This window comes from Pelodiscus sinensis, chromosome 5 (genome assembly GCF_052426305.1).
Source record: "Pelodiscus sinensis isolate ZL-2025 chromosome 5, ASM5242630v1, whole genome shotgun sequence".
Taxonomy (NCBI): Eukaryota; Metazoa; Chordata; order Testudines; family Trionychidae; genus Pelodiscus; species Pelodiscus sinensis.
In genome coordinates, this window is record NC_143056.1 from 88,419,467 (window position 1) to 88,441,185 (window position 21,719).

At 40.5% G+C, this 21,719-nt stretch overlaps 1 protein-coding gene and 1 long non-coding RNA gene across 11 annotated transcripts in view; one reads left to right on the top strand and one right to left on the bottom strand.

Annotated features, from left to right (window-relative positions):
• SHANK2 (SH3 and multiple ankyrin repeat domains 2) overlaps positions 1 to 21,719 on the top strand; it is a 688,250-nt gene that overhangs the window by 345,667 nt on the left and 320,864 nt on the right. The gene's annotated exons all lie outside the window — the stretch shown is intronic.
• The window catches only part of LOC142829168 (uncharacterized), a 33,774-nt gene that overhangs the window by 9,302 nt on the left and 2,753 nt on the right, over positions 1 to 21,719 (bottom strand). The window contains exon 2 of the long non-coding RNA XR_016349682.1: positions 3,083 to 3,113. This is a non-coding gene — a long non-coding RNA (uncharacterized LOC142829168). The remainder of the gene's footprint in view (positions 1 to 3,082; positions 3,114 to 21,719) is intronic.

Sequence of the window (21,719 nt, forward strand, 5' to 3'; positions counted from 1 at the left end):
GGAACATGTTCTTGTTTGTGTTTCAGTAAAAACTGGAGCTTAGTGAATGTTTCCAAAACAGTATTCATGAACATTTGTTTGAATTTCAAATAGCTTTTGAGTTTGACCACGTTATTCATAACCGTTCACATAAACAGGATTTTGTTTGCACAGAAGTTTGGGGCATGAGCCACATTCATCTGAAGTTATTTGACCAATTTCCATTAACTTTCCTAGGCTTTAAATCAGGAACTGTACAATTAGCCATATTAGTATATGTGAACAAGGGAACTTGTGCATGAACAAGACTATTTGCCATTTGTTTTTCTCTTATTTAGAAAGTTTCAGTAATCTAGAAGAATGATACTGTTAGTGAATGGAATCATACATGGAAATATGTAAAGGGCATACTTTTCCAACACACAAACTGTAAAGGAAATACCAAATGTAAACCCTCTGGTACACTAGCCTTGTATGAGGTCGTTCAACATAGAGGATGCCTTGGGACTTTTTACACAACGCTGGGAGACCAGGTCTGAGGCTCCTTTGTGTGTTCTGCATTATGTATTAGTGTGTGTGCACCTCAGACCAGACACACTCAAACGAAACACCAGGAACAGGCTTTATTCTGTGAAAAACACAGAACAGGATCACAGTTCAGCAGCCCCTCCTCTGCCTGCAGCCTACGTGCTTCTAGCTCAGGCTATGTCTAGACTGCAGGCTTCTTTCAGAAGAAGCTTTTCCAGAAGAGATCTTCTGAAAGAGAGCGTCCACACTGCCAAAGAGCATTGAAAAAGCGATCTACTTTTTTGAAAGATAGCATCCACACTGGATGGATGCTATCTCGCGTTTCAGCTGTGATCACTATGGATGGAGTGGCCACCAGGGCACCTGTGCTTGTTCCACTTTCCTCTTCTTTCGAAAGAACTCCCTCTTCCCTGTCCACACACGCCTTTTTCCGAAAGAGCTTTTTCGGGAAAAGGCTTCTTCCTTGTAGAAAGAGGTTTATCAGTGTCGGAAAAACCCCTCTGTTCTTTTGATTTTTTTTCGAAAGAATGCGACTGTAGTGTGGACGTAAGTGACGTTTTTTCAGAAAAAAACCTCTGTAGTGTAGATATACCCTCAGTCCTTGCTGAGAGCCTGCTGGGGGCAGAAGATACATCCTGGCAGGAACCAGGAAGTTCTTCCAACATACTGAAGTTTGCAGTCTACAGCTTGTAGTTCTCAGAGCTGCTGCTGAAGAACACTGGACCAAAGTCTACACAAATATGGTTGCAGAAATCATGATCATTTTGTGAACAGTTTACTAGCAGAAAACAGAGTTACATTTGTCTGGTCCTTTATTTTCATCAAATAATTTGACCAGTTGCAGGAAAAACAACTGAATCCATTTCAGTATTTTAGATTACAGCTCAATGTTTTATGGGTACAGCTCCTGATAATAATAAAAGGAATTGTGGTAGTTCCCTATACACCCCAAGAACATCTTATCAAACATAATATAGTGTGTGTAGTGCCTCTCTATTTTATTTACACAGTTTCTTGTAAACAATTAGTTAAATAGTAATTTAAAAAACAAACAGATCAAAAGTTTGTGGAATAAGGGTTAACAGAAAACCTCCAAAGGTAGGACTTTATTATCTTTTGTGCAGTAACTAGTTGAATGTTGCATTAGATATCTATTTAAACACTCATTTTTCTGATCTGGAAAATATGTAACCAGTGTATAAATGTACTGTTATGCTATTGGACACATTGTGTGTCAGATAATGTGGTACAGAGAACTTTAAGGGGTACTTTGTAAGCCTTATTTTTAGAGCCCTGCATAAATACAAAAATTGTGTCTGCATCTGTATCTGCAGAAATGAGTCACAAATATCCCCATCTACATCCACAGGTGTTGATACCCACAGATATAAAGTGGATATGCACAAATTTGCAGGGTTCTAAATAAAAATTTGTATCTGCATCTGCCCCTATAGCTGCAAAAATGAGCTGTGGATATCTGCATCCACATCTACGGATGCGGGTATCTTTGGATTTGCAGGGCTCTACCGGTTTTGACATTATTCTCCCCAATTATTAAGGATCCATTTAAGAGGAAGGTTAGAAGTTTTAATATATGTTTCAAATGTTACACACTAGATAGCGTAAATACATAACCTGCAGACTATTTGCACAATGAACTTGTTCTCTGAGTTCAAACACAGCACTATTATGAAATAGCTTTGAACTGAAGAAGGGGCTTGGGTGGTGAATAAATAGTTGCATCCATAATCTGTTTCAGAATTTAGTCCCACTGAGCATAAAAATATATTTCAATTTTTGATCTTGCTGTTTATAGTGACAGTCAACTAACTCACTGTGTCATCATAATGAATGCCAGTGACTCACAAGCCACTGTGAATGATAAAAGTCCAGTTGTAGAGAAACCTTGCTAGATATTTAATGTTGAAGGGCAAGGGCCTGCAATTTATAAGAGCAGTACAATTTTAACAAGTACATGAATAGGATGATTGTCTTTTTCAGCCCTTTTTGGACCCTTCATATCCATAAACACTGATTTAGCAAATTCCAATAGGACTCCTGAACTATTTTTATAGAAGTTCTTCAGTTAGTACCTATACATCTCCTGCTCCCTACCAAGGAATTGGTTCTTCAGTGAGGCAATTCTCAGAACCATGTTGCAGCTCATATTTCTATCTACATATATTTGTTTAATGAGATTCCTATCTCAGCTTCTAAGTTTTTGTCTTAGTTTGGCAGAAAATATATATCAAACTTATTTTGTGACATAGGTCTTCTAGGTCTGTTCTTCAGTAAAAAATTTTTTTTTATTTTTATCTTGTATTTATCTTTCATCTCAATTTTCTCAGAGGGCTTTGCAAAGTTGTTATAACTGGGGAAATTGAGGCATAGAGTTAAGTCTATGGCAGAGCCAGGTTCAGAGTCACACTCTGATGAAGTACTAAAGACAAAAATAAAACTCAGATTTTTCTAATTCCTTATGCTTTAATAATATGCTTCCTTTCTGAATCCCTAATTCATCAAAGTACTAAAACACATGCCTAAATCCTGTTGATGTCCAGGCAATAGGACTTACCACATGCTTAAGTGTTGTTCTGAGCTGGGGCCTGAAAAGAAAAAGATGCAAGAAAAGAAGCTAAATTAACAGTTCATAATTTAAAAAAAACACCACCTGTTTCTCTAAAACATAAAACGCATCCCACAAAGACAGGAAACATAAGGATGATGCAACCTGGTGAGCAGCTGGCACAAAATGTGTAGCTGCCAATTGCTATATCCTCCTTATGAGCGCTTAAATCTCAGTTAGCAATTGGCAGGGACATAACTTGTTTAAAATATCTTATTTATTAGACTGTAAGATTCCATTGCTTCAAATGTTCAATTTATGGCCATCAGTATTTGACACATCAAGGCCAAGTCCTCAGCTCTTTAATTGTTACTAAAAACCAGAATAATAAAGCAAACATAAGGCTTGGAGTCTTAACTATATCACTACAGGTTGAACCTCTCTAATCTGGCACTCTTGAAACGTGACTGGTCCCAAACCAGGGAATTTGCCAAACCACAGGAGGTCAATATAGTTTAACAGCATTATAAACACTTCCACTGCTTACTGGGATCTTAGAAGACATTTAGGAGCAAATTAGAGCTAAATAATAGCGCAGAACACCGAATGCCAGGACTGGTGGTTGTCAAGAAACTTTATAGGACCCCAGGAAACTTGGCCACACCCATGATAAGTGTACATCCGGCTAACTAAAATCATGCCGAACTATGGATATTGCCAGACCAGAAAGTGCTGGACTAGAAAAGTTCAAACAGTAATCAATATGTTAAAACAAACAGACAAAAAACAAAACAAAACAAAATAAACAAAGCAAAAAGGAAAGGTACATGAAACATCAGCTCCTTTTTTCATTCTGAAAATCTTGCCATTCTGAGCGAATCACTTAGCACACAAGAAAGAATTTTTCCCCGCCTGGCATCTCAGTTTCAAAATATCTAGCACATGTATTAACTCTGTAAATATATTATTTCTCTTAGGCATAAAACCTTATACATGAAATTCATGCTTGTTCATAAGGACAACACAAACCCTATAAAAAAACCCACTTTGGTTTCTAAGGATATGTCTAGACTGCACCACTCTGCCAGCAGAGGGATGCACATTAGGCTGGGCAAAATTGCTAATGAAGCAGGGATTTAAATATCCCATATTTCATTAGCATAAAAATGGCTGCCGCTTTTTTCCAGCATGGAGCTTTGTCGGAGAAAAGCGGCAGACTAGAGGCTGATCTATCACTAAAGAAAGCTTTTTCCAATAGATCCCTTATGCCTCAAGAGACGAGGTATACAGGATCTATCAGAAAAAGCTTTCTTTAGCGATAGATCAGCCTCTAGACTACTGCTTTTCTCCAACAAAGCTCTGTGCCGGAAAAAAGCGGCGACCATTTCTATTCTAATGAAGCGCAGGATATTTAAATCCCCGCTTCATTAGCAATTTCGCCCAGACTCATCTGCATCCCTCTGCCAGAAGAGGGCTGCAGTCTAAACATACCCTTAGTAAGATAAGGGATTGTATTGTCCCTCAATGCAGAAGACCTTTGGATAAAAGAAACAGTACTTTTTATTTGTATGTGCATTGCACCTACACAAGGCACAGAGCACTTCACAACGGGGAAGATTCAGCAAAAACCACAGTCCATATTCTGAAGAGCTTGTAGCCTAAGGCATGAATGACTATTTTCTAGTGAATAATTGGCCATGAAAACAGTGTTATGATTTATTTTCATAAGTACCAGGTGGATTTAGGGAATGTGTGATTGGGAGGACAGGGTGAAGTGGCTGTTCCAAAGAGAAGGTGCAAACTGTTAATAAGCATAAAGATGAAAGCTGTACGGAGAGAAATTTGGATAGAGAAACTAAGAATAGAGATACCAGCTTTTGAAAATTTCCTATTGATTAAAGAATATAAGCCATGTGTTCTGAGATGTAGGAAGTTAGCTCTTGTTGATTGTTGATCTCATAGGGATTCACATCCACAAACAGACAGGTATTTTAACACCCAACTTTTAGGTGTCTTCAAAATTGCTGATTAAAATGGGATCAAAACATCTGGAGTTAGGTGTTGAGTGACCCTGTAAAATGCATGGGGAAAGATATTTGCTTAAGAGTGGGATCCACAAAAGCCACATGCTGTTGGGGAACTGTTTAAACTAGGCAATGGGGCTGTGTCTAGACTGGCAAGTTTTTCCGCAAAAGCACCTGCTTTTGCAGAAAAACTTGCCAGCTGTCTACACTGGCCGCTTGAATTTCCGCAAGAACTCTGACTTACTACTGTCTGAAATCAGTGCTGCTTGCGGAAATACAATGCTGCTCCCGTTCGGGCAAAAGTCCCTTTTGCGCAAAGCTTTTGTGCAAAAGGGCCAGTGTAGACAGCACAGATTTGTTTTCCGCAAAAAAGCCCCGATTGCGAAAATGGCGATCGGGGCTTTTTTGCGCAAAAGTGCGTCTAGATTGGCCCGGACGCTTTTCCGCAAAAAGTGCTTTTGCGGAAAAGTGTCTGTGCCAATCTAGACGCGCTTTTCCGCAAATGCTTTTAACGGAAAACTTTTCCGTTAAAAGCATTTGCAGAAAATCATGCCCGTCTAGACGTAGCCTGGGAGATGCCAATGAGAGGAGTACATCCTAATCCTTCCCACCCCATCTTTGCTTATGATTCACAGTTTGGAATCCTTTTCCTGGAGTCAGGTGCCCTAGGTGCCTACGCTATTCTTGCAAGAAATGCCAGAAAAAGAGTAGCTCCTACCTTATAATTTTTACCTCAATGGTTAGGGTGCTTACCCACATGCAGGCTCAGTGGCCAAATACTTGGCTAAAAGATATGAGTGAAATAAATGTGGTGGCAGCACCAGCACCAGATTTGAGGATCATGTTGAGATCAGTATCCAGATGCTTAGAATGAGGTCTTGTACCTATGCCCAGAGGCAAATATTCAGGTGTGTAGGAAACTTTTGCAGCAAACATGTAAGCACCATCTGGGTTTAACCACCAACAGGGTTAGCATGCAACAGCTGAGTGGGGGTTCTGTGGGTCTCAGTAGTGCCTGAAACTGGGACAGAGATGTCTAAATCTGGGGTTTAGGCATCTAGATTCCTTTTAGATCTGGGCCAGGATATTCTACAGCTGGGAGAAAAGCTACAAGGAGAGTGCATCATGTAGAAAGTCTGTTAAGACAAGGAGTTTACAATGGATTTAGCTAGTTACTGAGGTCTTGGAGCTTGTCTGTAACAGTTATTTAAGGTCAAGAGTTGCATGATTTCCTAGAACACAGTTTAATGGTATAGAGGTCCATAATGGAAGTTAGTAGCCTGAATACTGTTATGGATCTGATCCAGAGCTATCAAATAAAAAAAATCTATCTGTAAAAAGCAAAATGAACTAATACCTAGCAACTTTAGGCCAGTTCTAGTCATTAATCAATCTATTCTAATGCTAGTCAGCTTTTTCCAAGTTCTTTCCCAGAACCTCAGTCTTCTCAGGTCAATACTAAAACTAAGTGAATTTGAGAACTGTCTCCTATCCCAGTTTTGAAATAACAGTGCTTAATAAGACCCAAACTTTATAATTATTCACCTGTTTTCAATTAGCCATGAAGCAGGCAGCCATCATTAGCAGAGATGCTAGTATACAGAGTAACATGCTTGGCTTCGTTTTTCCACTTTATTTGTTGCTTTTTTTCTTCTTTTGAGAAACTGTTTTCCACAAAATGTGAAACCAGGATGCTAAAGAGAGATCATTCTCATTCTTGACTGACCACTTGTATGATTAAGCAGTTAGATCCACTTAGAAAACTAGCAGTGCCTGAGAGTAAGCACCTAGAAACCTTAGGCTAGCACATGGTGAAGGAAGGATTTGAGTAATAGAGAAAGAAAAGAGCTGCTTTCTGCTCGTGAGAAAGATGGACCAAACAGGTAAACTCTTCTTTATTCGTATCTCATTTTTGCTTCATTTACTCAGAGTAAATTAAGGGTCTTAGCTTGTATTTTAAACAGCACTGGGGGAAATGTTATTTTGATGGTTTAATTGTTCATTCTTTATTGTAGAAGTAAGTGAATTACTGGGGCCTAGAGAATGTGTTGCAAACCTAGAGCTGGGTCTTTTTTTTTTCTTTCATCTTGCTGTTGGAGTAAAACTTAAAACTTTATTTTTAAATGTCTTCTCTCTGATTGTTGTGGGGATGGGAGATTGAGCAATCCAGCTTTCCCTTAAACCATGACGCTGTGTTGCAGTGTGAGTTTTGACAAAAGCCCTGTATATCTTTATTAACCTTAGAATATAGGTTTTCCTCAGGTTGTTAAACTATATCCTACCAAATACCTGTTTTGCACTACAGCGAAAATAGGTATTTGGTACAGTGCGAAACATTAATTCTTTTAAAATAACAAGTTTATCTTTACATCATTCTTAGATAGAATTTTTACTTGTTAATATTTCTAATTTATAGTGACAATATACTTAAGGTTACTTAACTTTTCTGTAACATAGAACCTAGATCATGTTTTGGAGGCTAGTAGTTATGATAAATATATATCTGATGTATAATTACCATCAACTAAACAAATACATAGCGCTCTCCATACTGAAGTAGAAAACTATTGACTTTAAATATATACTACACTATTTTCCCCATCTCTGCCCCCATAATCTTAGTTTAATGTTCATCAATTCTCTACATATCTGACCTGAATCATACAACTAGTTCTGCTTAAGTAGCTCTGTGAGGGGGTCTGGCCCTTGTGGGATTGATGGTGCAGGATTGAGATTTATGGACTTTAAAAAGTTGAAAAGTGAATTGAAGGAGAAACTACTTTAAACTAGTACATAAGCTGCATCATTGTATTATTAGACCATATAGTATTTGGCTTAATTGTAGCTTTTTATTAAAAAAAAAAAACTTTTGAATTTTGCATAAAAATGTAACTTGGGGAATTGCTTTGTAATATAAAGTTCTTCAATTTTTTAGATTAAATAGATACCAGAAAGAATGCTGTCATTAGTTTTACAACTTTTGTGAATGTGTTATGAATATAGCTATATGTGATTTGCAAAGATTCTTCCTGTACCATTAATTTTCCTTAAAGAGATTTTTTTAAAAAAATATGTTTTTGCAAAAGGAACTGCAAACAAAACTAGGAACATTATATTACTTACCAGTGACCAGTTCTACCTGTAATCCATGCACTTGTGTAGCTATTCAGGACAGATTCAAATGCCGCCCAGCACATAAGCAGAGTTCCCATAGCTAGGGTTTTGGGTTTTTTTTTTTAAATCTATTGGTGGTGTATATTTGAATATGCTTCCATGCATATAAAATGTATTGCCCATATAGATAGCTCATGTGCAAATTTTTACTAACTTCAATTTATTCAGTCTCCTTTTTGGGGGGGGGGGAATTATTTGTTTGCTTTGATCTGCTTACATTTTAATTTTAACAAAAAGATTCAGTAAAAAGCTGGTTACCAGTCACTTCAGACTGATCTGTATGATTTATTGGAACATGAGGCAAAATCATGTGTCCTTTGGAACTGAACTGATAATGTAAAATCTTTTGGTCAATAATATTTAAGGTCTTATGCCTTTTTGTTGCTCAGTTTATCTTACAAAACAATATTCAAATGCTATAGAAGTCTTTAAGGTGATCAAGCATAAGTATCTCCTGAATGATCCTGCTGGTTAAGTATATTATTAAATGTGAATGGTCAAGTTATCCTTCTGCTTATTTAAGGGAGATACTTTTATATTCAGTATGATGCTGATTTATGTTTCTTAGCGATCTTTATTCCTACTCTATAAGGATAGGTGTACATTCAGGGAGACCTGTCTATGTGTATTTTCATTTTTCACTCACTCATCAAACCTATGTAGTGTATTTCCTTTCTGCTGATACTAATTGAAGTATTAGAGAGACCATGTTTCTTGATATTATTTACATTGCAATAGTCAAACTCTTTGGGAGACTCCTGGGAGCTTCATTTCTTCCAAGAAATTGTTCATGATACCGTCCCTCTCAAAATTTAGTTCCTTTTAAAGTATCTCAGCCTGGACGCTCAAATGTGTGAGACACTCAGAATCACAAATCACATCTGAAAAATGTTGGCCCTTCTGTTTATTTTTCCTGGTAACAAATTACATGTGGGTACTTTTAGTTTTATAAAAATCAAAGAAGTAAGGTGTTCAGCATTTGGAGGGAGAAGCTAATCTTGTGTAATAGCTGTTGATTTGAGAATGGACTTCACAGTTTATTAAATGAATGATGCTGATTCCTATCCATAAAATCAGGATAATACTCCCTATATCCCATCTTGCCAATTTAATCCCGAAAAACTTCCAGTATAATAAAATAAGGTCCTAATCTCTGTTGGGACATCCAGGTGTTGTTGTAATACAAATAAAGTTATAGAAAACTACATTTAAAAACAATTATGATTTCAAAGTCAAGCACCTCAACCTTAATCAAGGTGGTCTTTGCAACCTTAATTCAGCCCCATTATGATACAGCCCTTAATCACATACTACTTTAAAGGCAGCAAACCTGCAGAAATTCAGTCCAATTTCTCCCCTTTTCTCTCCTAGTCCCATTCTCACTAGATCTTTTCCCCTAACCCTCCGTATTTTGGCTTTTTGTCCTCCTCTCAGTCTGATTCAAATTATTTCCTCATTTACACTCTGTCACTGAGAGCACTGAAGAGAGAGACTCACCCTGGCTTCAAGTAGTCAATACAGGGAAATATTGGCTGTGCCTCTAACAGCACACTCAGTTGCTGTGTGGGAGTGGGTCATGTGCTGTCCTGTTGCTTGCAAAAATAGTAAGGAGATGGAGCATGCTTTGTTAGGATAGAACCTGTTAATAGTTATCTGCTGACATCTGTACTGAGCAAGTATAAATTGACTCTTCTCTCTTCCCCCCCCCCCCCCAAAAAATAAAAGATTATAACATGGCCAAATAGGAGCAGACTCTGATAGGAATAACAAAAGTATCCTCTTGGCATAAAGACCCCCATCCAGGTGGGCTGACAAGCTCCAAGGCCTCTTGGGCAAGGTGGGGAGGCTGGCTCCATGCTCCCAGAAGGATAGTATAGCATGCCCCTCCTCCCCCTTAGTACTGCCCAGAGCACACAGCATGATGCACTAGCGGCGATTTTTTTCCCCAAGGGCCTGGGGCTCTAGCTACCACCACTCCTACTGTTGCTGTCCAGGTCCCTATAAATTGCTGGGCTCCAGGATAACTGCCCCTTTCCCTCCTTGTCCTTCTGATATCAGCCCTGCCTAAAAGGGAAGGAGACTCAACCTAATATGAGCTTGAACATTGAAATTGGTGTTAGCCAGGTATGTTTCATTCCACTTCTCTTTCACTCTCTTCATCTAGTTACTGGTTTGTATGTCAAAGATACCCTTTTACCTTTAAAGTATAGCAGTATAGCATGCTGTATTTCCAATATCCATGTAGAAGGAAACCATTTTGGAAAGGATATTCATTTTGAGTAGAACGAATGACTGGCATCAGGCATAAGTATTCTTATATGAAGCCTTGATACATCAATTACTGGACATGAATTTTTACTGAATGCCATTCAGCACTACCAAATGTATACAGGTTGGACCTCCCTGGTCCAGCACCCTCAGGACCTGACCGGTCCTGAATAAGGGAATTTGCTAGATCGGGGAGGTCCCCTTCCACTGGCCTCCCAGGACTCTGCCCCTCCCTCCTGCTGGCTCTGCTCCAGCCCTCCTGCTACAGGGCTTGGGGCTTGGCTCTGGTCTGTTTCTACCAGATGGTTCGGGCTCTTGGAGAAAGGGGGGGGGATGGAGCTCCCCAGCTGCCACACACCCTCTTCTGTTCTGCCTGGATGGGGATACCCAGGGACAGGGCTTTTACCAATGTAGGAGCAGTACTTTTTAGAGGACCCGCTAGCTCTTAGAACTGAGATACCTTCCACTGGAGTCTGACTACCTGTAATCCATGCACTGACTACCCATATGATGCCCTTCTTCAATTGGTTTTAAAGGAATTCAGAAACCCAAATGCTCTCATGGCAGTTGTGAAGCATAGGTGTAAAGAAGGGCAGGTGTTTAGTTTTAAGTGACTGGTAGTTCCTTATATCAAAACATTAATTTTCTAAAGTGTGATTAAATAATTGAGTTTTTATAGATCATGTCTGCACTGATGGCATTCTCCCAAGAAGAGTTCCTTCAGAACTCAAATGTGAAATTTCAGAATTGCTAATAGTGTGTTTACCCTACCTTTTAAATCAGCTTCTGTACCAAAGGACTGGAGGATAGCTAATGTGACACTAAGTAATCCTGGCAACTACAGGCCAGTAAATCTAACTTCAGTACCGGGCAAACTGGCTGATACAGTAATAAAGAACAGAATTATTAGACATGTAAATGAACAGAATTTTTTGGAGGGAAAGAACCAGTATTTTTTATGTAAAGGGAAATCATGCCACAACATACTAGAATTCTTTGAGGGGGTCAACAAGCATGTGGACAAGAGGGATCTAGTGGATATAGTGTGCTTAGATTTCCAGAAAGCCTTTGACAAGGTCCCTCACCAAAGGATCTTAAGTAAAGTAAGCTGTCATGGGATAAGAGGGAAGATCTTCTCATGGGTCAACAACTGGTTAGAAGATGGGAAACAAAAGATAGGAATACATGACCCATTTCCATAATGGAGAGAAGCAATAACTGGTGTCCCATAGGGGTCCATACTGGGACCAGTCCTATTCAACGTATTTGTCCTTTTCTCCAGATCATTTATAATCAGTGAGGTAGCAAAATTTGTAAGTGATACAAAACTGCTCAAGATAGTTAAGACCAAAGCCGACTGTGAAGAGCTTTAGAAGGATCTCAAACTGGGTGACTAGGCAACAAAAGGGCAGATGAAATTCAGCGTAGATGAATAAAAAGTAATGTTTATTGGAAAATATCCCAGCTATACATGTGAAGTGATGAAGTCTAAATTAGCTATTACTAAAAAAAGATCTTGGAATAATTGTGAATAATTCTCTGAAAATTTCCACTCAGTGTGCAATCAGTCCAAAAAAAGGGTGGGAATCGTTTAAGAAAGAGATACATAAGACAAAAAAAAAATCTTACTGCTTCTTTTTAAGACCAAGGTATGCCCATTTCTTGAATACTGCATGCAGATGTAGTAGTCTAATCTCAAAACAAATATATTAGAAATGGTTCAGAAAAGAGCAACAAAAATTATTAGACATATGGAACAGCAGCCATATGAGGAGAGATTCATAAGACTGGGACTTCTTAACTTGGAAAAGGGACAGCTATGGGGGTATATAATAGAGGTCTAGAAAGTCATGACTGGTATGGAGAAAGTAAATAAAGAAGCGTTATTCACTACTAGGGATCTCCAAATGCAATTAATAGGCAACCGGTTTAAAATAAATATAAGAAAGTATTTCTTCACCCAACGCACAGCCTGTGGAATTCCCTTTCAGAGGATGTTGTGAAGATCCAGACTTCAACAGGTTTAAAAAAAAAAAAAAAAAAAAAAAACTAGATAAATTCATGAAGGATGGGTGATGGGAAGAAATGGTGTCCCTACCATTTTTTTTTTTTGATCAGGGCTGGGAATGAGAATGGGATGAATCTCTTGATGATGATTTCCTGTTCTGTTCTTTCCCTGGGGGGCACCTATCAGAAGACAGGATACTGGGTAGATGGTTTGATCCAGCATGGTCACCCTTAAGTACTGTCTAAATCAGGGCTACTCAACTTTGGAAGCTCCGGGGGCCACAATGATACTCACAGCAGATGTTTAGGGCTGCAACTTAAGTGTGGTTGCATATATATGCAAATAGCTTCTTTCATACTGATGGGCATGAATACAAAGATTAAGGCAAGACTACACAACATGCAGGTCCCATTCAAGTCAGTTCTGCTGATATTTATAAAATGTAATATTTACCTGATTTCCACCCATATGACAGTACTTTTAATCAGCAATGACAGTCCAGGAATTTAACTATGAAAACACATATTAACAGAACACCATTATATTGACTACTTTTTTGTTTTGGCTCCCACCCGCGGGCCACAAACCAATGGGCTGTGGGCCACATGTGGCCCATGGGACGCATGTTGAGTAGCCCTGCTCTAAGCCATCATCTAAAGCACTGATGAAGATATTGTACAGAACTGGTTCCAAAACAGACCTCTGTGCAGCCCCACTTTCCAGCACGATTGTGAACCATTAATAATTACTCTCTGAGAAGGTTATATTTACCTGACTTCCACCCATATGACAGTACTTTCAATGAGCAATGACAGTCCAGGAATTTAACTACTAAAACACACATCAACAGAAGACCGTTATATTGACTACTTTTTTGTTTTGGCTCCCATCCACGGGCTGTGCGTTGAGCCCTGTGTAAACCCAAATTGCACCATGGACTGCAAACAAATAGGCTGCAGCCCGCTGGCCATGTGCTGAGTAGCCCTGCTCTAAATAGATTTTATTTTTCTTATCTCATCTGCAAAACCACTTCAATTTAGGTATTTCATGTCCCTTGTCATCAGAGTATTTAGGCAAATCTGTTCAAAGTGCCCCAAAATAGTCACTATTATCTATCTGAAATTCCATCTTACCCTATACTTGTTGACAGTTTACCAATTTTTAGATTGTATTCATAAAGAAGAAAAATATCCTGTCTTGTGATAGAATCTTGCCTGGCCAGTTTTGCTTTGCATTAATTTCTTACACGGATATACACTTTTCAAAAATAGCAACTGGAACAAACCTGCTTTTACAAACTCTGCTACAAAAATTATTTAATTTGTGTAACACATTGCTTATGAGACTGTAAAAGCTCATTAAGGAATTCAGTATTTCCAGCCCCCTTGTGAATTAGACAAATATGGTCCCCATTTCATAACAAGAAAGTACAGGATGGAGAGAGTAAATGGCTTTCCTGAAGCCACATAGTGAGTTTTGTGACAGTGTAGAATAGGATTCTGATCACCTACTAGGAAGCATTAATGAAAAGCCCGTCATTTTTTCCCTACTCTTTACAGTGAATCTATATCTGTAGAATAGCCTCTGTCCCAAGTTGATCCTTCCTGGAATTGTATAGGATTATGAAGTAAAGTGCAAAATTTGGAGTGGATTTTTTGAATGAATTGCAGTAAATTGGCAGCTTTATTGTTTGATTTGCAAACAACTGCATTGTAAAGTGCACTCAGTAGCATGCTAAATGTAATGATCTATTAAACAGCTAGTTACTCTTTTAATGAAGGTAATTAATCTTAAGGTAGCTGTGAATTAAACCCTGCTTAAAGAATAATCAGTCCTTAAAATCCACAGTATTATCATGTGCATCAGTATTATCAGCATTTTGATTTGGTCAGAGTTCTGCTTTTGGGCCATATTTGGCCCATGAGCACAAAATTATTACACTCAGAACAGTGGTAGGTATTTTATTCAAGGACATCGATAGGAAAACACATTCATTAGCTTAGATTCACGTTCATGCACATTATGCATGAACTAGTTGCTATTTACATACTTGAAAGACACTGATTCTAAAGATTCAAGTAAAATGTGCTTTTCCTTAGAAATGAACAGTGTTGTGATAACACCGTGATTGACACCAGTCATTGGAAGTATTTTTAAAGTAAAAATATTGCTGTAAGTGTCTGATAAAACAGTGAAAATTTTAAGCTTAAAAGCAGCCTACCAGAGAAGCTTTATTGCATAAAGGCTTTTGAGTGGAGCACAGGGGAGTGGCTTTTTATATTGTGTATTTGGAAGGATAGTGCAATGGCCACTATTTTCTGAATGCAGATCAGAAAAGTTACTGTACCTTTCAGGAGCTGTGTCCTTTCTCTGTTGAAGATTTTATTTTGGCATATTTTTAAATGATGTCATAATCTGCATGTAGCCTGGAATCAGGGTTGCCAAATGTCCAGCTTTTTTTACCCCAATACCCAATTGAAGAAGGACCCTTGTGGCTCTGGTCAGCATCTCTGATTGGATTGTTAAGTCTGGACAGTACAGCAGGGCTAAGGCAGACTCCCTAACCGTCCTGGCTCCACGTAACTCCCAGAAGCAGCTACCATGTCTCAACTCCCTGTGGCCCTAGACACAAGGATAGACAGGGAAGCTCTGAGCAGTGCCTGCACTTGCACGCACTGTTCCGGGCCAAAGAGAATGGGTGCACTGCACAGAGCTTCCTCGCTTCATCTCTGCCGAGGGGCTGAACATTCCAGCCACTTCCAAGAGCAGTGTGGAGCTAGGGCCGGCAGTTAGCCTTATCCTCACTGTGTTGCCAACAGAGAGCCACCTGAAGTAAGCATTGCCCAACCTTGACTCCCCCTTCTTCGGGTTGGAACCCTATCCTGTACCCAAAAACCTTTCCAGAGCCTGCACCACCTCTTGCACCCAATTCCTTGGCCCCAGCCTGGCATGCTCCCCTGTACCCCAAACTCCTCATAACTGGCCCCAGCTGGAGATGTCACTCACTCCCACATCCCAGCCCAATGATCGTGAGTGAGAGTGAAGGAGAATAAAGTAGGTGGGGCCTCAAAATTGTTGGAGAAGAAATAAATTCTGATACTTGTGAAAACTCAACTTATGCATGGTCTTTCTTAAATCTGTTATTTTAAACAGAACTGAGAGGGGAATGGTTTTACCATCCCATGAAAGTGTTTGAGGCTTCAAAACAGGATTCAGAAAAAAATCAAATTCCAAATGTTCTGTGAACTGATAACTTTTTTAAATGAACACACCTTCAGATTGGGCTGCTCAGAATAGTAAATTCGAACTAGGCTTAGTCCTCATACAATGAGGTTTACCTAGTTCAAACTAAGCGCTCCGCTAGTTCGAATTAAGTTTGAACTAGCGGAGAGCTAGTGTAGTGCCTATCAAAGTTAATTCGAACTAACATCCGTTAGTTTGAATTAACTTTGTAGTGTAGACATACCCTTAAATAAAAAATATCAAAATCGGGCACTTTACTAATTTATTTTTCCCCCTTTGAAAGCAGATTATCTCAACAATTTTTGTTGACATTTTCCAATATAAAACCTTTTTGGAAACTGTGTATCTCTAATTTTAAACTTCTCAAAAGCTAATGGTGAGCTTCTCAGTATTTTTTTAGTTCTTTGCAATTATAATATAGATAAATATGTTCAGTTTGTAAAACTGTTACTGTTGTATTCAAAAGATTAAACATACTGAAGCTTTGTGATGGTATGAATTTTATTAGGGAACATTGTTCTCTCCATGTCCCCCATATGAAATCAAACTGGTGGTATGTCTATTTTATCACGTGCTCTTGACCTAAATTAAGCTTTACCAGATGTTTTTGCAGTATTTATCTTAGTTAGTTAGTTGTACTGTGTATGTATCTGTGCACCACTGGCCCCTGGATTTACTCAGATTGGTCTTTAATTAAAGACTAAATATCTGAAACAGTCCTAGCAGACTTTTGACATCTTAAATATGAGAACAAATTTGAAATACAGGCAGTCCCCAGGTTATGTACAAGATAGGGACTGTAGGTTTGTTCTTAAGTTGAAACGCTGAATCAGACACGCCTGGGACGTCCTCAGCACTACTGGACCAACCCGGCAGCAACCCAGCTGCTCTGCCCCAGGCGTCCCCAAGTCAGCCGCTGCTGAAACTGATCAGCGGCTGATTCCAGGAAGCCCGGGGCAGAGCAGCTCTGCCTCGGGCTTCCTGTAGTCAGCCACTGATCAGTTTCAGCAGCGGCTGACTTGGGGATGCCTGGGGCAGAGCAGCTGGGGTGCTGCTGGGTTGGTCCAGTAGTGCGGCACCTCGGCGCTGTGGGACCAACCCCGGCAGCCCCCCAGCTGCTCTACCCCAGGCGTCAGCGAGAAAAGCCTGGTCTGCTGGGGGGGGGGGGCACACTAGCTGCGCCCCCCCCCCCAGAAGACCAGGGAGACGCAGAGTGGCTTTTCTCGCCGTGGAGGATGCGGGTGGTGGGCCCGCATCCTCTGCGGCGAGAAAAGCTGCTCCCCGTCTCCCTGGTCTGCTGGGGGGGGGGGTGACAGTGGGGGAGACACCCTGCACTAGCGGGCCCCCACCTCTCCGGTTCGTAACTAGGGGTCCGACTTAAGTCGGACCCACGTAACCCGGGGACTGCCTGTAACTTGCTCTGAACACCAGGTCATGTGTCAATAAATTACAGGATACTCTTAAAAATCTGGGTCCTTGTAGAGCCTCCTCCTAGAGGCTCTTGCCAAAGGATTGCAAAGCCCAGGAAGGTTTGTCAGTAAAAAGAGGGTGTCTGCTATTGATCACCAGATCAGGTAGATGAGGCTTACTTCAGAGAACTAAGAGAAGCTTCCAGATCAAAGGCCCTGGTTCTCATGGGGGACTTTAATCACCCTGACATCTGTTGGGAGACCAATACAGCAGTACACAGACAATCCAGGAAATTTTTGGAGAATGTTGGGGATAACTTCCTGGTAGAACTGCTGAAGGAACTGACCAGGGGCCATGCACAGCTTCACCTGCTGCTCACAGAGGGAGGAACTAGTAGGGGAAAACATGTGGGTGGCAACCTGGGCAGCAGTGATCATGAGATGGTAGATTTCAGGATCCTGACCAAAAGAAGAAAGGAGAGCAGCAAAATACACACCTTAGACTTCAGAAAAGCAGACTTTCACTCCCTTAGAGAACTGATGGACAGAATCCCCTGGGATGCTAACATGAAAGGGAAAGGAGTCCAGGAGAGCTGGCAGTATTTTAAAGAAGGCTTATTGAAGGCACAAGAAGAAACCATCCCGATGTGCAGTAAGAAAAGTAAATATGATAGGCGACCAGATTGACTTACCAGGGAAATCCTTGGCAAACTTAAATACAAAAAGGAAGTTTATGAAAAGTGGAAACTTGGACAGATGACGGGGGGGCGGAGGTGCGGGGGGAGTATAAATATGATGTTTGAGAATGCAGGGGAGTAATCAGGAAGGTGAAAGCACAATTGGAACTGCAGCTAGCAAGAGATGTGAAGGGTAACAAGAAAGTTTTCTACAGGCATGTTAGCAATACGAGGGTAATCAGAGTGTGGGGCCCTTACAGGATGAGGAAGGTAACATAGTGACAGATGATGTGGGAAAAGCTCAAATATTCAATGCTTTTTGCCTCTGTCTTCAGACAGGTCAGCTCCCAGACTACTGCACTAGGCAACATAGTGTGGGAAGGAGGTGGGCAGCCTTTGGTGGAGAAAGAACAGGTTAAGAACTATTTAGAAAAGCTGGACATACACAAATCCATGGCTCCAGGTTTAATGCATCTGGGTGTTCTAAGGGAGTTGGCAAATGGCCTTGGCCGTTATCTTTGAAAACTCATGAAGATTGGGAGAGATCCCAGATGACTGGAAAAAGGCAAATGTAGTGCCCATCTTTAAAAAAGGGAAGGAGGACTACCCAGGGAACTATAGACCAGTCAGCCTTACCTCAGTCCCCAGAAAAATCATGGAAGGGATCCTCAAGGAATTGGTTTTGAAGCACTTAGAGGGGAAAGTGATCAGGAATCGTCAACATGGATCCACCAATGGCTTTGTGGTCATGGGGGAAACCACTTAACTTTAGAAAAACTTTTGATACTGTCTCCTACAATATTCTTGCCAGCAAGTTAAGGAACTAGGGATTAGATAAATGGACTGTAAGGTGGAAAGAAAGCTGGCTAGATTGTCGGGCCCAACAGGCAGTGATCAACGGCTCGATGTCTAGTTCGCAGTTGGTTTCAAGCAGAGTGCTTCAAGGATCAGTTCTAGGGCTGGTTTTGTTGAATATCTTTATTAATGACCTGGAAGAGGGGGATGGATTGCACTCTCAGCAAGTTTGCAGATGACACTAAGCTAGGGGAAGAGGTAGACACATTGGAGGGCAGGGATACGGTCCAGAGTGACCTAGACATATTGGAGGATTGTGTCAAAAGAAATCTGATGAGGTTCAACAAGGGCAAGTGCAGAGTCCTGAATTTGGGACGGAAGAATCCCAAGCATTGTTACAGGCTGGGGACTGACTGGGTAAGTAGGAGTTCAGCAGAAAAGGATCTGGGGATTACAGTGGATGAGTAGCTGGATGTGAGTCAACAGTGTGCCCTTGTAGCCAAGAAGGCTAATGGCATATTGTGGTACATTAGGAGAAGCATTTCCTGCAGATCTAGAGAAGTTGTTGTTCCCCTTTAATCGCCACTGGTTAGGCCACATCTGGAATATTGCATCTAGTTCTGGGCCCCCCCAATATAGGAAATATGTTGGAGAGGATCCAGGGGAGGGCAATCAAAATGATTAGGGGGTGGGAGCATAGGACCTATGGGCTTATTTAGTCTACAGAAGAGAAGAATGAGGAGGGGATTTGATAGCAGCCTTCAACTTCCTGAAGGGAGATTACAAAGAGGATGGAAAAAGGCTGTTTTTAGTAGAGACGGATTGCAGAACAAGGAGCAATGGTCTCGAATTACAGTGGGGGAGATCTAGGTTGATTATTAGGAAAATTATTTCTCTAGGAGGGTGGTGAAGCACTGCAACGGGTTACCTAGGGAAGTGGTGGAATCTCTATCCCTAGACGTTTTTAATTCCCAGTTTGACACAGCCCTGGCTGGGATGATATAGTTAGGGTTGGTCCTGCTTTGGGTTCGATAACCTCCAGAAGTCTCTTTCAGCCCTGAGATTCTATGGAAAAGGTTTTAGAGAAGAAATAAGAGATGTAACCGAGTGTCTCTGCCAGGACTTAATTTAATTAAATACATAAATATGATGGAATTACTTCATGAATCTATGTTAAGATCTATATAAAAACGTTATTTGAACTATTTTTCATTGTGTATTGTGTTAATGACTGCTTTAATTTTTCTGGTTTACCAATATTCAGAATCCTCCTTATATTCTCTTTCAGATAAAGCATCTAAGAAAATCAATTGTTTTGATGTGCTGTAGTCCTAGAACTTTAAGGGGATATAGTCAAAGCTTAAATTTTAGTCTCTAGGGCTATGTCTAGACTGCAAGCCTCTTTCGAAAGAGGCTTTTTCGAAAGATACTTTTGAAAAAAGCCTCTTTCGAAAAAGAGCATCTAGACTGCAAGCGGAACTTTCGAAAAAGCAAGCCGCTTTTTCAAAAGGCAGTCTGGATGCTCTCTTTTGAAAAACCCCTGTTTGCATTCAAGAACGCCTTTTTTCGAAAGAGCACTTTCGAAAAAAGGCGTTCTTCCTCGTAAAATGAGGTTTACCACCGTCGAAAGAAAAGCCGCGTTCTTTCGATTTAATTTCAAAAGAACGCGGCTGCAGTCTAGACACAGGTGAAGTTTTTTCGGAAAAAGGCTACTTTTTCGGAAAAAACCCCTGAGTCTGGACACAGCCTAGGGTAGTACTGAGTCTGCCTCTCTGTTCACCAGTATCAGAGGTGAAGCCGTGTTAGTCTGTAACCTCAAAAACAATGAAGAGTCCTCAGTCACCTTAAGATGACTAGTCTTAGGACTCCTCATTGTTTCTGTTAACCAATTACTTTTGTAATCATCAAGGTGGTACTGCGCACACATCCTGTTAGAGCAACATTATTTTAAAATTTTCTGCTCTAGAGAGTTAGCATTGTCCCAACTGGCAAAGTATAAGGACAGCCGTATTTCAGGAACACTGTAAACCCATCACATTTTTCTTAAGAGGGAAGGGTTTCTCATTGTACCACTCAGAGAGATTCAAATGGGCAAATTTTAGTTCTAACTCTTGTTAGTGTCAGTTCTTTTAAAAAAACAAACAAATAATTTGGGATGCAGCAGAATCTAGTGTTTAACTAGACAAATCAGAATCAAACTCTGAAATATTGTAGGAAACTTGGAAGCGGGGAAAGTGATCAGGAATAATCAACTTAGATTGTAACATTGGACAGATGTATTGTAGGAAATACTGTGGGAAACAAGATTTTAAAGGAAAAAGTCTACATCACTGTTAATCACTCGAATTTATTTTTCAAGTGTGGGCAATACACCCTATCTGCTTATAGAGCCTGATTGCTCTATAAAGTGCTGCATGTTGAAGGAGGTCAGAAATTAGGAAGGATGAATATAGAAATGAACAGTAGGTTTAAGAATACCTATTGCAACTGTCATTTACAAAAACAGCTTGAACTTGAGGTTCAACTTGTGCAATTCAGCGTGGTTGTACTTCAAATTTCTCAGCTTTCCTGTTAATTTTACCTCCATATTGGCAATATAATGCATGAAATACAGGTCATTTAAACACTTTTAACTGGGATTCTCCGGTCTGGCAATCTCCATAGTCCATTATGGATGTTGCAGGACCAGAGAGTCCTGGTGGAGGGCCAGCAGCAAGGACCCCTGCAGGGGAGCCACGACAGTGATGGCCGCCCAGCGGGTCGTCAGGGTCAGCAAGAGGTGGGGAGCCAGCCGGCAGGCCAGCTGGCTGGGCCAGGGGAGTTGGTGGCAGGGGTCCCTTGTCTGGCAAAATCCCTCATCCAGGACTGGTCAGGTCCCAAAGGTACCAGACCAAGGAGGTCCAATCTGTATCACTGGTTAGGGATGTAAGTGACTAGTTGAGTCACTACTTGCTTTTCTCCCCCCTTGCTGCCTCTGTATCAGAGGCAGCAAGGGGAGGAGCAGGAGCTGGTGCTGGGGGAAGCCAGCTTTTATAAGTTGGTTCCCCC